Source organism: Trichosurus vulpecula, chromosome 1, assembly GCF_011100635.1.
Source record: "Trichosurus vulpecula isolate mTriVul1 chromosome 1, mTriVul1.pri, whole genome shotgun sequence".
NCBI classification, from domain to species: domain Eukaryota; kingdom Metazoa; phylum Chordata; class Mammalia; order Diprotodontia; family Phalangeridae; genus Trichosurus; species Trichosurus vulpecula.
The window spans coordinates 129532951-129546474 of record NC_050573.1 but is presented as its reverse complement, the minus strand read 5'-3'; the positions used below and the strand labels follow the sequence as shown (position 1 = coordinate 129546474).

The 13524-nt window shown below is 39.4% G+C and overlaps 1 protein-coding gene across 3 annotated transcripts in view; it reads right to left on the bottom strand.

Moving 5' to 3' along the window:
- CSMD3 (CUB and Sushi multiple domains 3) overlaps positions 1-13524 on the bottom strand; it is a 1625828-nt gene that overhangs the window by 558110 nt on the left and 1054194 nt on the right. The window lies entirely within an intron of this gene.

Below are 13524 nucleotides of genomic sequence, written 5' to 3'. Positions count from 1 at the left end.
GTCAAAAATATCTTGCACATGGGTATTGGAAAGACCTGCTTTTGGGTTAACCAGTGTTAATAAGTATTTATAAACATGTGGTGCGTTATTTCTGATATTAAATTAGCTTATGCTCTACAAGTGATCACTTCTTAGGATGTAAGTTAGACTCATTAGGTCAAATAAGGTTATCACTATGCTCAAGTTTTAAAATAATATCCTTTACCAATTTTCCCTCTACAGATACCTAGTACCACCATTTCTTCAGTCTGGAAAGGATCACTGCATTTAGATCGGGGAGGAACACTGAAGATCACCTTTGTTAATTCTCTCATATTATAGATAAGGCCCAAGGAAGAGGTAAAGTAATGACCAAGGTTACACAGATATCATAGTGCAATAGAAAAGTACTGGAGTTGGAGTCAAAAGATTTATATTCAAATATAGACTACATTATATATTGCCTGTGTGAATGGAATAAAAAAGTACTCTGTTCTTCCCCTTTTTTTTTTTTTGTTTCTTTGGGAACTGAAGCAGCTAGAGTAAGATGATCTGTAAAGTTCCTTTGTAGCAGAAATAGATTTCAAACCCAGGTACGCTGACTTGAAATTCAATGCTTTTCTTCATCACACCAAAATTTCAATTTAACAGACATTTGTTAAATACCTACTCTTTGTTGAGCTCCATGGCAATTGTTCGGCAACATACAAAATTTCCCACAAGAAAACTGTACTCTAATAAGGGAATATGACACGTTTGGACACATAACCTAGTGATATTTTATATTTCTGTTTTACCTTGAATGGAAAAAAATGTTGAGTGCCTACTATATATCTTCTGCATTTAGTTACCAAGTTTGAGAATCTTTTTCTTCATTGTCTTTCTTGGATTTTTCAGTTCCTATTTCCAAAATTACTATAATAGTTTTTAATCTCTAGATCACTGAACCAACCTAACCTTTCTAACATTACTTAGTGTCTCAATTCACTTGCCATAATAATTTATTAACACAATTTTACCATGTCATTTCTATGCTTCAGAACCTGAATCAATTCTCTGTTAGTTTTATTAATTCTATTGTCTTTGATTCCTGATTTAAACTCCTCAACATATCATTTAAAAGCTTCCACCAATTTATACCTATATATGCTTTCACAGAATCATAGACTAAAAGGTACATTTAAAGCAGAAGTTCTTAAACTTTTTTTATATGCACCCATTTGGCAATCTGGGAAAGCCTATGGAGCCCTGCCCATGATAATGCTCTTAAATATACAAAATAAAATACACAGGACTACAAAGGAAACCAACTGTCTTGGAGGAAAAATAGTTTTTCTCATTCAAATTCATGTACTTCCTGATTTCTATCCATAGAACCCTTGGAGCTCCCTAGACCCCAAGTGGAAAGCTTTAAAGTAATTTAATCTCATTAATTAATTACTTAGTTAATACACCTTGATTTTGTTTGTGAGGAAATGGAATCCCAGAAAGGTTAATGTGAGAAACGTGGTTTTGGGGATCACCGGACTTCCCCAAATTGTGAGAACACGTGGCTTTGGGGAATACTGGACTTCCTAGGCAGGGCCAAAGTCCTGAGGAAGAACCCTGTGATAATCCCTAGGGAAGGCTGTACAGACCACAGGACTCCCATAGGAAAACCAAGTGGTAGCCCCCCCGCTTAATCTGTGGGGATCACAGGGCCTCCTAGGGGTCAGACCCTAAGGAGGACCCAAGTTATGGCCCCTCAGGATGGCAGTAAGATCACAAGTCTCCCAAGACAGGGCCGGAAGTCCCAAGTGATATCCCCTTAAGAAGGCTGTGCAGACCACAGGGTTCCCCAAGGGAATTCCGTAGTGGTAGCCCTCTTAACACCACAGTGGGGATCACAGGACACCCCAAGACAAGATCCGGAAGTAAGCCCAGAAAGCTTCCGCTGCCTATTGCTTCCCTTCACTTGACCTTAGGAAGATCCATGTGATTTGCCCATTCTCACCCAAAAAACTCAAGACTAGAGTGGGCAGAAGAAGGCATTTTATTATGCTCCTCAACAGAACGGGTGTAGTGCTCAGGGGAACACACACTGATACAGCTGCAGGAGCAGGGGTAACCATTCCCTCCACTCCTGCTAGACTTACGGTTTGTTTACAATCTTTATTTTTTACGTAGTTTTCCTAGGTTATACAGTTTATACAGGTAGGATAATAAGGATACAGAAGCAAAAGTGAAGTTAATTAGATTTTCCTTGTCTTAGTTTAGGATTAAACTGTATTCTGTTACTTCCCCTACTTTCTCTCTTTAACATATGCAAATTATGCAAATCAGTAGGCCTGGATTCTTGACCAAGACCAGATCCTAGATAAGCTTGAACTGGTTCAAGTGAGTTTGGCCTCTCTAATTCCCCTGACTGCCTTCTCAAAAAGCACGCATGTGTACAAGCCTCTGACCTCTCACCTGTCTGACCTTGAGGTCTGGTTTCTGCTAAAGCTGGGGTGGCAGAGGGTAGGAAAGCACACCTTTAGTTCTGTGGAAACAAAACTCCTCCTCCCATTTCTTACAGTTAAGAAAATGATTTACTCAATAAATTAGTGGCAGTCAGGATGAACACCAACAGTTTTTTATACCGATCTAGTACTCTATCACTTCAGGCTGTATTCTCTCTAACTTAACCTTTCGTATTCCCACAATCAAGTAAGTCAATACACACTTATTAAACACCTGCCATGTGCCAAGTACTGTACTAAGTTCTAGGGATACAAAGGCAAAAAAAAACCCAAACAACTTTGCTGTGTCTGCCGCATCACATCTGCTCATAGTCAATACTAGCTTGTTAGAAAGTTTCTCTACACCTCCAAACATTTGTAATTCTCTGATCTTCAAATGTGGATTCTTTCCAGCAAGCTGTTTTATTGCATTTTTTATGTATTATCTCAGCAATCTCCTTGTCTTGAAAGCTTTCCCACAAGGATTAACCCCGCACCAATATTAATCACCTTTATTCACAATCCTCTTGACACTTAGCTATTGGTCTGCACTATATTATAACACTTTGTAAACTTGTTTCACATATCTTTATGCTGTCTCCACAGTGAGACTGTAACACACCTGATGAAGTCTGCTGTTACTTATTTCACACAGACTGGGTACAGTGGGAATTGCAATGAACTTGGAATCAGGAAGACCTTCCTTGGAATTTGGATTCTGATGATTATGGGTTATGGGACCATGGGCATATGAAGTCTTAACCTCTTTGATCTTCAATGTCTTCACTTAAAACTTGAGGATAATTACATCTGTAGTACCTACTTTACAGGTTTGTTGAAAGAGTTGTATGAGATAATGGAAGTAAAATACTCTTCAAGCCTTAAAGATCTTTGTTAACGATGTTTACTGTTATTAGCTCAATCATCTTTTTACAATTCTCTCTGCACTCAGTAGATACTCAATAGAATTTTTTTTTAGAATATATATGTATATCTAGGTATAAAATGTAATAGTGCTTCATTTCTAAAAATATTTTCACAATGAATATTTTATAGCATCATAGACCTAATTTGTAAAGGACTTCAAAGGCCATCTAGTCTTCATTTTATAGATCTGAAAGTTGAGACCCAAAGGATTAAATGACTTGTCTGAGGTTATACAGCTAGTAATCATCAGCGGCAGAATTTGAAATCAGGTCCTCTGATTACAAAACCAGTGCTCTTTCCATTGACCTAGTCTAATTTCACTTTAATGTCCATAACCACCCTGAGACGTTAGACAGAAATTACCATAAAATTTTACAGACAAGAAAATGAAGGACAGAAAAAAGTAGGACTAGAGAGATTACATTTCCCTGATTGGTCCAGAATAGCAGAAATAGGAACAATGGGTAAAAATGTCAAGGAAGTAAATTTGGGCTTAATGCAAGGAAACTTGTTCCTAACAATCCAATCTATCTAAAAGTAAAAAGGACAGCTTCAGCAGGTTATCGGGCTCCCCTTCAGTGGAGATTTTCAAGCAAAGCGTGGGGGACCACTTATTGGGAGTTATAGCAGAGGTTCTGTTTCAGATAAGGCTTCTGAGCTCCCTTTGAAATCTGTGCCTCAGTTCTTTCATCTGTAGAATGGTAGTCACTGCATCACTGAATTCCAAAGAGGATAAATGCCTTGCAGTCTCACAGGGATAGTAAGTGCCAGATCCAAACTCAAAAGTCCACCAGATAGAGAGCAGGTCTCCTTTTTCTTTAGTTACTTCTCCCACAAAATCATAGGACCACAAATTTAGAGGGATAAGGGACATCTGACCACTCATAAAAATTCTTAACCTGGAAGCCACTTAACCATAAGAGGTCCATAAATATGTTTCAGGGGTTCCATGAACTTGGATTGGAAAAATACATCTTGTTTTCACTAACCTCTAACTGAAATTAAGCATTTCCTTCAATTATGAATGTAGGTAATAGGCATTATTTTAAGAAAGATCCATAGGCTTCATCAAACTATGGAGGGGGTTCATAACACCAGAAAAGATTAAGAACCTGTCATCTAGCCCAACACCCTCATTTCACAGATGAGGAAACTAAGGCCTATAGATGCTAAATAATTTTCCCAAGGTCACTAAGGTACTAGAAGAATCAGGCTTTGAAGATAGAGCCTCTGCTTCTAATGCCAGTGTTCATTTTATTGTACTATCCCCCCCTTTCAGATCATGCTATGTTTTTACAGGTTATAAAATACAACCATATTCCGTATAGCATACACGATGATTAGATGATGGAAATAGGGGTTGTATTTTTCTTAAGGCCCTGAACCGCTGAGCTGGTGATATCCAGTTAGGCCTTTCCCAAACAAACTTTTGCTGCTAGAAAACAACAGGCACTGAAGGAGAATCCTGAAAAACTGTCAGATTAGAATGGACTGCTTTAGCTAGCTCAGTGTTAATGCAGGCCATGAACTAAATCCATATGCAGAACAAGAGAAGAGAAGGCTTTAATCGTTGTTTCTGATAAGTGGAGTCTTAAAATGAGCATGAGAAGGTGGTGGCATGAAAACAAGGATTCGTTTGAGCTCTCCCCCAAATGCCTCCAAACACCTGTAAAAAATTACTCTAAACAAATTCTACATCTACAGAGCATATGAAATGACAGTGAAACAAGTCTCCAGCCCAATTCAGCCTGGATGGTCACTGGGAAGGGTCTATGGCACTGTGCTGGGAGCAGAGCATGACCCAGGCTGGAGCAGAACAGGTGGAGCAGGCCTCAGAGCACTGAATCACTGGCAGCTGTGACAGTTTCCAGACTTCTCAACCCACAAACAGCAAAGACAATGTAACAGGTCAGTGGGAAAACTGTTGGACCTGGGTGAGAGAAGTGCATGGTCCTGCCCCTGCCCTGGGACAGTGGAGGTGGCTGCAGCAGCAGCCGCAGCAGCAGAGTTCCAGGCCCACAGATAGTGGGGGGAATCGAGCAGCTGATCAGAGTGGGAGTGCAGAAATCTCTTTGCTGGCACTGAGGCAGAGTTGCCTTACTTTGCCCTGCTTGAATCTGGGTCACAGTCCTGGTTGGCTGTCCTCGCGGAAGGTGGAGTGCTGGTGTGGCAGAGGTTGTGGTGGATTTGGGGAGGGAATCCTCCTGGTAGTTACATGGCAGAAAGGAGTGCTTGTACTCGCAGACCAGAGCAGAGGCCAGGAGAACAAGTATCATACCACCTCAGAATAGAAGTAGCTCTAAAAACAGCAGCACAAAAGCCCTGAAGCTTGGGACAGAGCACTCTCTACTCCGAAAGCAGTCATACCCTGACAAAGAGCTCAAAAGTCAAGTAATTGGCTGGGAAAAGAAACAGGCAGTGTAAAAAAAAAAAACACAGACTTTAGAATCTTACTTTGGTGACAAAGGTCAAAATACACAACCAGAAGAAGTCAACAAAGTCAAATTTCCTACATCAAAAGCCTCCAAGAAAAATATGAATTGGTCTCAGGCCACTGAAGAGCTCATAAAGGATTTGGAAAATCAAGTAAGAGCAGTATTGAAAAATTGGGAAGAAAAATGAGAGTGATGCAAGAAAATCATGAAAAACAAGTCAACAGCTTGCTAAAGAAGACCCAAAAAAATACTGAAGAAAATCACACCTTAAAAATAGACTAACTCAGGGCGTAGCCAAGATGGCAGCTGGAAAGAAGGGACTTGTGTGAGCTCCCCCCAGGTCCCTCCAAACACCTATAAAAATGGCTCTGAACATATTCTAGAACTGCAGAACCCATGAAATAGCAGAGGGAAGTAGGGGTCCAGCCCAGGACAGCCTGGATGATCATATGGTAAGGTCTATCACCCACAATTGGGAGCAGAGCAGAGCCCAGCATGAGCCATGCCTGGACCAACCAGACCTGGAGCCGGGCAGAACAGGCCCTAGCATCTTGAATCAGTGAGCTGTGGCAGTTACCAGACTTCTCAACCCACAAACACCAAAGACAACAGAGAAGATTAGTGGGAAAAGCTTCTGGGACAGAGTGAAAGGAGTTTTTGGTTTGGCTACCGCCCTGGGGGCAGCAGAAGTGATGCAGCTCTGAAGCTGCTTACAGAGCTACAGCTGCAGCTGCTTCCAGCCCCAGGCCCACCTGGTAGGAGGAAATAAGTGGCAGATCTGAGTGGCAGTGCAGAGCCAGCTTAGATCTGAGTCAGGTCCAGGTTGGCAGTTATTAGGGGAGGAGTAGCAGTAGTGTTCCAGAGCTTGCTGTGTAGAAATAGCTCTGAAAACAAGAGCGCAGCCCCTCATGCTTTGGACAAAGTACTCTATACTCTACAAGCAGTCATACCCAAAGAAAACGCAAGGGTCAGGTAAGTTGGCTGGGAACATGGCCAGGCAGCAAAAACAGACTCAGATTCAGAATCAGACTTTGGAATCTTTCTTTGGTGACAAAGAATACCAAACCATACAGCCAGAAGTAGTCAAGAAAGTCAAAGAGCCTACATCAAAAGCCTCCAAGGAAAACATGAACTGGTCTCAGGCCATAAAAGAGCTCAAAAAGGATTTGGAAAAGCAAGTTAGAGAAGCAGAGGAAAAATTGGGAAGAGAAATGAGAGTGATGCAAGAAAACCATGAAAAACATGTCAATGACTGGCTAAAGGAGATCCAAAAAAATACTGAAGAAAATCACACCTTAAAAAATAGACTAACTCAAATGGCAAAAGAGCTCCAAAAAGCCAATGAGGAGAAGAATGTCTTGAAAGGCAGAATTAGCCAAATGGAAAAGGAGGTCCAAAAGACCACTGAAGAAAATACTAACTTGAAAATGAGATTGGAGCAAGTGGAAGCTAGTGACTTTATGAGAAATCAGGATATTATAAAACAGAGCCAAAAGAATGAAAAAATGGAATACAATGTGAAATATCTCCTTGGAAAAACCACTGACCTGGAAAATAGATCCAGGAGAGATAATTTAAAAATTATTGAACTACCTGAAAGTCATGATCAAAAAAAGAGCCTAGATATCATCTTTGAAGAAATTATCAAGGAGAACTGCCCTGATATTCTAGAGCCAGAGGGTAAAACAGAAATTGAAAGAATCCACAGATCACCTCCTGAAAAGATCTCAAAAAGAAAACTCCTAGGAATATTGTCAGCAAATTCCAGAGATCCCAGATCAAGGAGAAAATACTGCAAGCAGCCAGAAAGAAACAATTTGAGTATTGTAGAAACACAATCAGGATAGCACAAGATCTAGCAGCTTCTACATAAGGGATCGAAGGGCTTGGAATATGATATTCCAGAGGTCGATGGAGCTAGGACTAAAACCAAGAATCACCTACCCAGCAAAACTGAGTATCATGCTCCAAGGCAAAATATGGATTTTCAATAAGATAGAGGACTTTCAAGCTTTCTCAGTGAAAAGACCAGAACTGAATAGAAAATTTGACTTTCAAACACAAGAATCAAGAGAAGCATGAAAAGGTAAACAAGAAAGAGCAATCATAATGGACTTACTAAAGTGCAACTCTGTTTATACTCCTACATGGAAAGATGACGCGCATAATTCATGAGACTTCAGTATTAGGGTAGCTGAAGGGAACACACACACACACACACACACACACACGCACGCACACGCACACGCACACACACACCCCTACAAATAGATAGATGGAAAAATAGATAGATAGATATAGATATATATATACACACACACACATATATATGTGTATATATATACATATATGTGTGTGTGTAGATATATATGTATATATGTGTATATACATATATATGTGTGTATATATACATATATATGTGTGTGTATATATATATATACATATATATATATATATATATATATATATATATATATATATATATATATATATATATATATATATATATATATAAAGACAGACAGAGGGCACAGGGTGAGTTGAATATGAAGGGATGATATGTAAAAAAATAAAATCAAAATAAAGGGTGAGATAAGAATATATTGAGAGACGTAAAAAGGGGGAGACAGAATGGGGTAAATTATCTCACATAAAAGTGGAAAGAAAAAGCAGTTTTGTAGGAATGGAAGAGAGGACAGGTAAGGGGGAATGAGTGAATCTTGCTCTCATCAGATTTGACCTGAGGAGGGAATAACATACACACTCAGTTGGTTACCCTACCCCCCACAGGAAAGAAGGAGGAGGGAAATAAAAAAGGGGGGACGATAGTAGAGGGAGGAGGTAATCAAAACAAACATTTTTGAAAAGGGACAGGGTCAAGGAAGAAAATTGAATAAAGGGGGATAGGATAGGAAGGAGCAAAATAAAGTCTTTCACAACATGAGTACCGTGGAAGGGTTTTACATAATGATACGCACGCGGCCTATGGTGAATTGCTTGCCTTCTTAGGGAGGGTTGGTGGGGAGGGAAGAGGGGAGAGAATTTGGAAATCAAAGTTTTAAAAACAGATGTTCAAAAAAAAGGTTTTGCATGCAACTAGGAAATAAGATATACAGGCAATGGGGCATAGAAATTTATCTTGCCCTACATGAAAGTAAGGGAAAAGGGGATGGGGGGAGTGGGGTAACAGAAGGGAGGGCTGACTGGGGAACAGGGCAACCAGAATATATGCCATCTTGGAGTGGGGGGGAGGGTAGAAATGAGGAGAAAATTTGTAATTCAAACTCTTGTGAAAATCAATGCTGAAAACTAAAAACATTAAATAAATTATATGAATAAATTTTAAAAACAAACTAACTCCAATGGCAAAAGAGGTCTAAAAAGCCAATGAGGCAAAGAGTACCTTAAAAGGCAGAAATCCAAATGGAAAAGGAGGTCCAAAAGATCACAGAAAAATACAATGCCTTAAAAAATTAGAATGAAGCAAATGGAAGCTAATGTCTTTATGAGAAATCAAGAAATCATAAAACAGAACCAAAAGAATGAAAAAATGGATGACAATGTGAAATATCTCATTAGAAAAACCACTGACTTGAAGAACAGATCCAGAAGAGATAATTTAAAAATTACTGGACTACCTGAAAGCCATGATCAAAAAAAAGAGCCCAGACATCATCTCTCAAGAAATTATCAAGGAAAACTGCTCTGATATTCTAGAACCAGAGGGTAAAATAGAAATTGAAAGAATCTACTGATTGCCTCTTGAATAGGATACTCTAGGGAGCCATTAAAGCAGCCCCTGCACCCCCGCCTCCCAGCTTCGAAAAACCCAGATGTTGTTACTTCTCTCTCTGGTAACTATATATTGCTATGGACAGACTGGTTTGTGTTATTTTGCTGTTTATATAATTTGTTTGTGTTTTCTCTGAATTTTAGGGTGCTGGCTTTTCCCCCTGAACTAAGTGAATGATATATGTATGTTTAATTACAGTAAGGCCGTTAACCCCTTAAAGTTGCTTTCCTTAGAAAAGCAGATCAAAGGGTCTGTGCTAGCAGCCCTCCTGTGTGCTGGTCTCATTGGTCTTACACAGCCACAGTAGCGGCAGCAGCCTTGTTGTTATAACCCATTTGGAGTTTTCTCAGCAAAGACACCTGAGTGGTTTACCATTTCCTTCTCCAGCTCACTTTACAGATGAAGAAGTTGGGGAAAACGGTTAAGTAACTTGCATAGGGTCACACAGCTAGAAAGTGTCAGAGGCTAGATTTGAATTTAGGAAGATGTGTTTTCCTGACTCCAAGCCCGACACTCACTGTGCCACCTAGCCAATGACAACAGAAGATGGTCAGAGCTGACTGTGGTGAGGTTTCCAATCCTGCCTCCCCTATTTTGGTCTTGACACTGAAAATGTGGGTTCACCACATCTCTACCTTCAAGGCATTTATGTATATCTGCCCACTTACTAGGACAGGGACAGTATATAAAAGAGTCACAAAGGAGTATGCAGAACTAGAAATTCAGACTTAACCAGAAGTGGTGAAGATATTTTATTTTCACTTAAACTTCAGTGAACATTTTTAACCTATATGCTGAGTGATTGACTTTTTCAAAGCTACACTAATAAGGGAGGAAATACTAAAGAAAACAAATAAGTGGGAGTAATATATATTAAAGAGGAGGGTTTTCTTTTTTCTTCTAGGAACTGATCCATACCTTTTGGTATAGATTCTATTTTTAGAAACTAAGAAATATCCAGAGTTTGGGAGATGCTGGAAGATGTTAATTATATGTGCTCAGTTTGTATGAGCTGGTATAATTCAGGCTTCAATCACTATCTATCTGGTGGGTTGTCCCAGCTACATCACCTGCTACAAGTCATAATCCTAGGAAGAAAAACACTGTCCACAAGTGCCACTTACATGGCCTGTTAAGGGGATGGGGAGAACAAATGTTTCAAATATATTTATGATTATACATAAAAGAACTAGTCAGAGCAACCACATAGCTAAATGATTCATTCTTTCCTTCACTGATTGAACATAAATTTATTAAGAGTTCAATTCATGCAAATTATTGGCCAAAATTCCTTTACTGCTCACTGCATGTCTGTCTTCCTGCTTTCATACTCACAAGGTAGTGGGTAAGGCTACTTTGAACTGATTCTTACATAAGCAACAAAACTGCTGATACAGGTAGTATAGGAAACAAAGTGGAGTTTAAAAATGGTAACAGTGGATGAAGTGGCTTTGCCTGAGTAACTAAAGCATCGGTGACAGGTAAGCTATCTTGCTTAGTTATTATTTAAAGAAATAGTAATAATTCAAGCTCTATAACTTATTCCATTAATGGAAAAGCTAAAGAATTATCTGTAAAATAATATTGAATAAAGTGATTTCCTTCATAACTTTTTCTTTATAAATCCCTTAATAAAAGGGAGGCTTATTGTTCCCATAGTCCCCCCCACCACCCGCACTGTATATATAGATACAAAGAAAAGGTGTCTTCTGATGGGAAAAGATGATATGAAAAGAACATGATATTATTTATGTAGTACAGCCAAAGAAATTGTTTGACATTTTGTTCTTGGCAAACCTTTTGTAATTATCCCAAAACTTTCTCTAAATAAGCAACAGATGTAGGTCACTCTCTCCTCCCCAATACAAGTATTTCTACATATGCATCTACATGATTATAGTTTATTTTCTGTCATTAGGGCCTGTACATGATCCTTTAATTTTTCACTGAAGAACTAAAAAGAGAGAACGTCTCCAAGTTAGTTTATTGTTACTATCCCACAGCTCAATCTTCAATAAGTTATAAAGAAACTAACTTCATTTAAAACAAGCATTCTTGACCTAGAGTCTATGAATCCCCAGGGCACTCATGAATACATTTCAAGGGGGGTCCCTGAACTTGGATGGAGGAAAAATTACATGTTTATTTTGACCGACTTCTAAATGAAACTTAGCATTTCCTTTGATTATTAAAAAAAAACCCACCATTATTCTGAGAAAGGGTCCATAATTTTCCCAGACTGCCAAAGGGCTCTGTGATACAAATAAAGGGGGTGGGGCTTAAAAATTGGTGTGAAAGAAATGAAGTACACATGAATAGCACACAATGATGAGAAAGTTGCTTAGTGTGTCGTCACGATTCCCCCAAAATGTCCTGAACCACTTAACTACTTGAATGATTGTACATAAAAGGAGTAGGAGTGGGAGATGCACCATCATTAGTATGGCTAAGTTAAGGGAGAAAACAGGGAAAACAGGAAGAGCATTGCTTAAATTTTCATCCTTTCCTGGACTTAGTAGAAGATATCAACGCTCAACAACCATGCCATCACCTGGGATTGAGGTACAGACCAGTGACAGAGCTATGGACTCTGTAAATTGATATTCAATTTCAAATATAATACTTCCTTCTATTATTATCTGAATAAAGTATTAACCATACAGTAATTGTGACTACTACATTGTCTCCTTAGATATTTGCTTTGTGATTCTTAACGGGCTGATATTTCTGCATGCAGCTAGAAACTTGGTACCATGGAGTTCATTTTTGAGGTCCCCAGCTTCTCTCAATCTTTACTTTTGTTGCCCCTCAATAAAACCCTTTCTCCTCTGCTCCCTTCTACCCTTTAGTGTGCTCTATAACTTGATGCTCTCACTACCCTTCTCCTGTCAAAATCTGTTCTCACTCCAATTACACTGAGAAACAAAAGACAAATAGCAAATAAATTGATGTGTTAACCCTCTCAGAAGCACTGCATTTCAACAAAGATCCAAAGCTTAGGCTAAAGATACTCATTTCTAATGGGCAAACTTCAGATAACCAATAGATAAGGGAAATTTGGCTGGATTCAGAGAAATTCACATCTTATTGTTCTTTAAAATCACACATTGGAGGGCAGCACTGCTGATTGTTGGTGTCCTAGCATTCTTTACATGGCAGTCATATCTAGAGAAGGGCAGAAACAAACACTCAAGCTATGCTCAGAGCCAGGATTTCCAAGGAACCCCAGGGGCCAGCCCCTCTCCAACCATCCTATACCAGAGGCCAGAGCCCAGAGACTGGTATGAGTCAGTGGCTTCCTGGGCAGCTCACGGTGAAATCTAAAAGAGAACAACTAGGGTATCAAATCATTAGTGCCTTCTTAGTCCTAGAATGGGTTACTTCTAGACAGTCCAATGCCACTCCTCTTCCTCCCTACCACCTATTTAGGAGGAGACATGGTGATTACTCACCCCTACTCAAATAATTGGACTGTGATACAAAAAAAATTATAAAAGTCTTCTAAATTCAGAAGAAATAAAATGGTAAGGGCACAGGGAGCGGGGAGAGGTCAAGGGAAGGATCTCTAGAGAGGAGGGTGAGGGAATAGGTTAAAGGGGGGTATAGAAGGGTGCTTAGATCAATAGGAATGGGAGGGTAAGGCAAGGATCTCTAGAGGGGAGGGTGAGGGAATAGGTCATAGGGGGCTACAAAAGGGTATTTAGATTTGTGTGAATGGGAGGATAAGGGAGGGATCATTGGAGGGGGGTAGGGTAAGTAATAGGAGGGTGAAGTAGCTGGCAGAAGTGAAGTAGATGAGTCGAGAGGGATAGGAAAAAGATATGCACAAACATAAAAACAAAGATCAATTCATTAGGGAAAGTGTCTATATATGTATGCATATATGTATACATATGTATATGTGCATGTA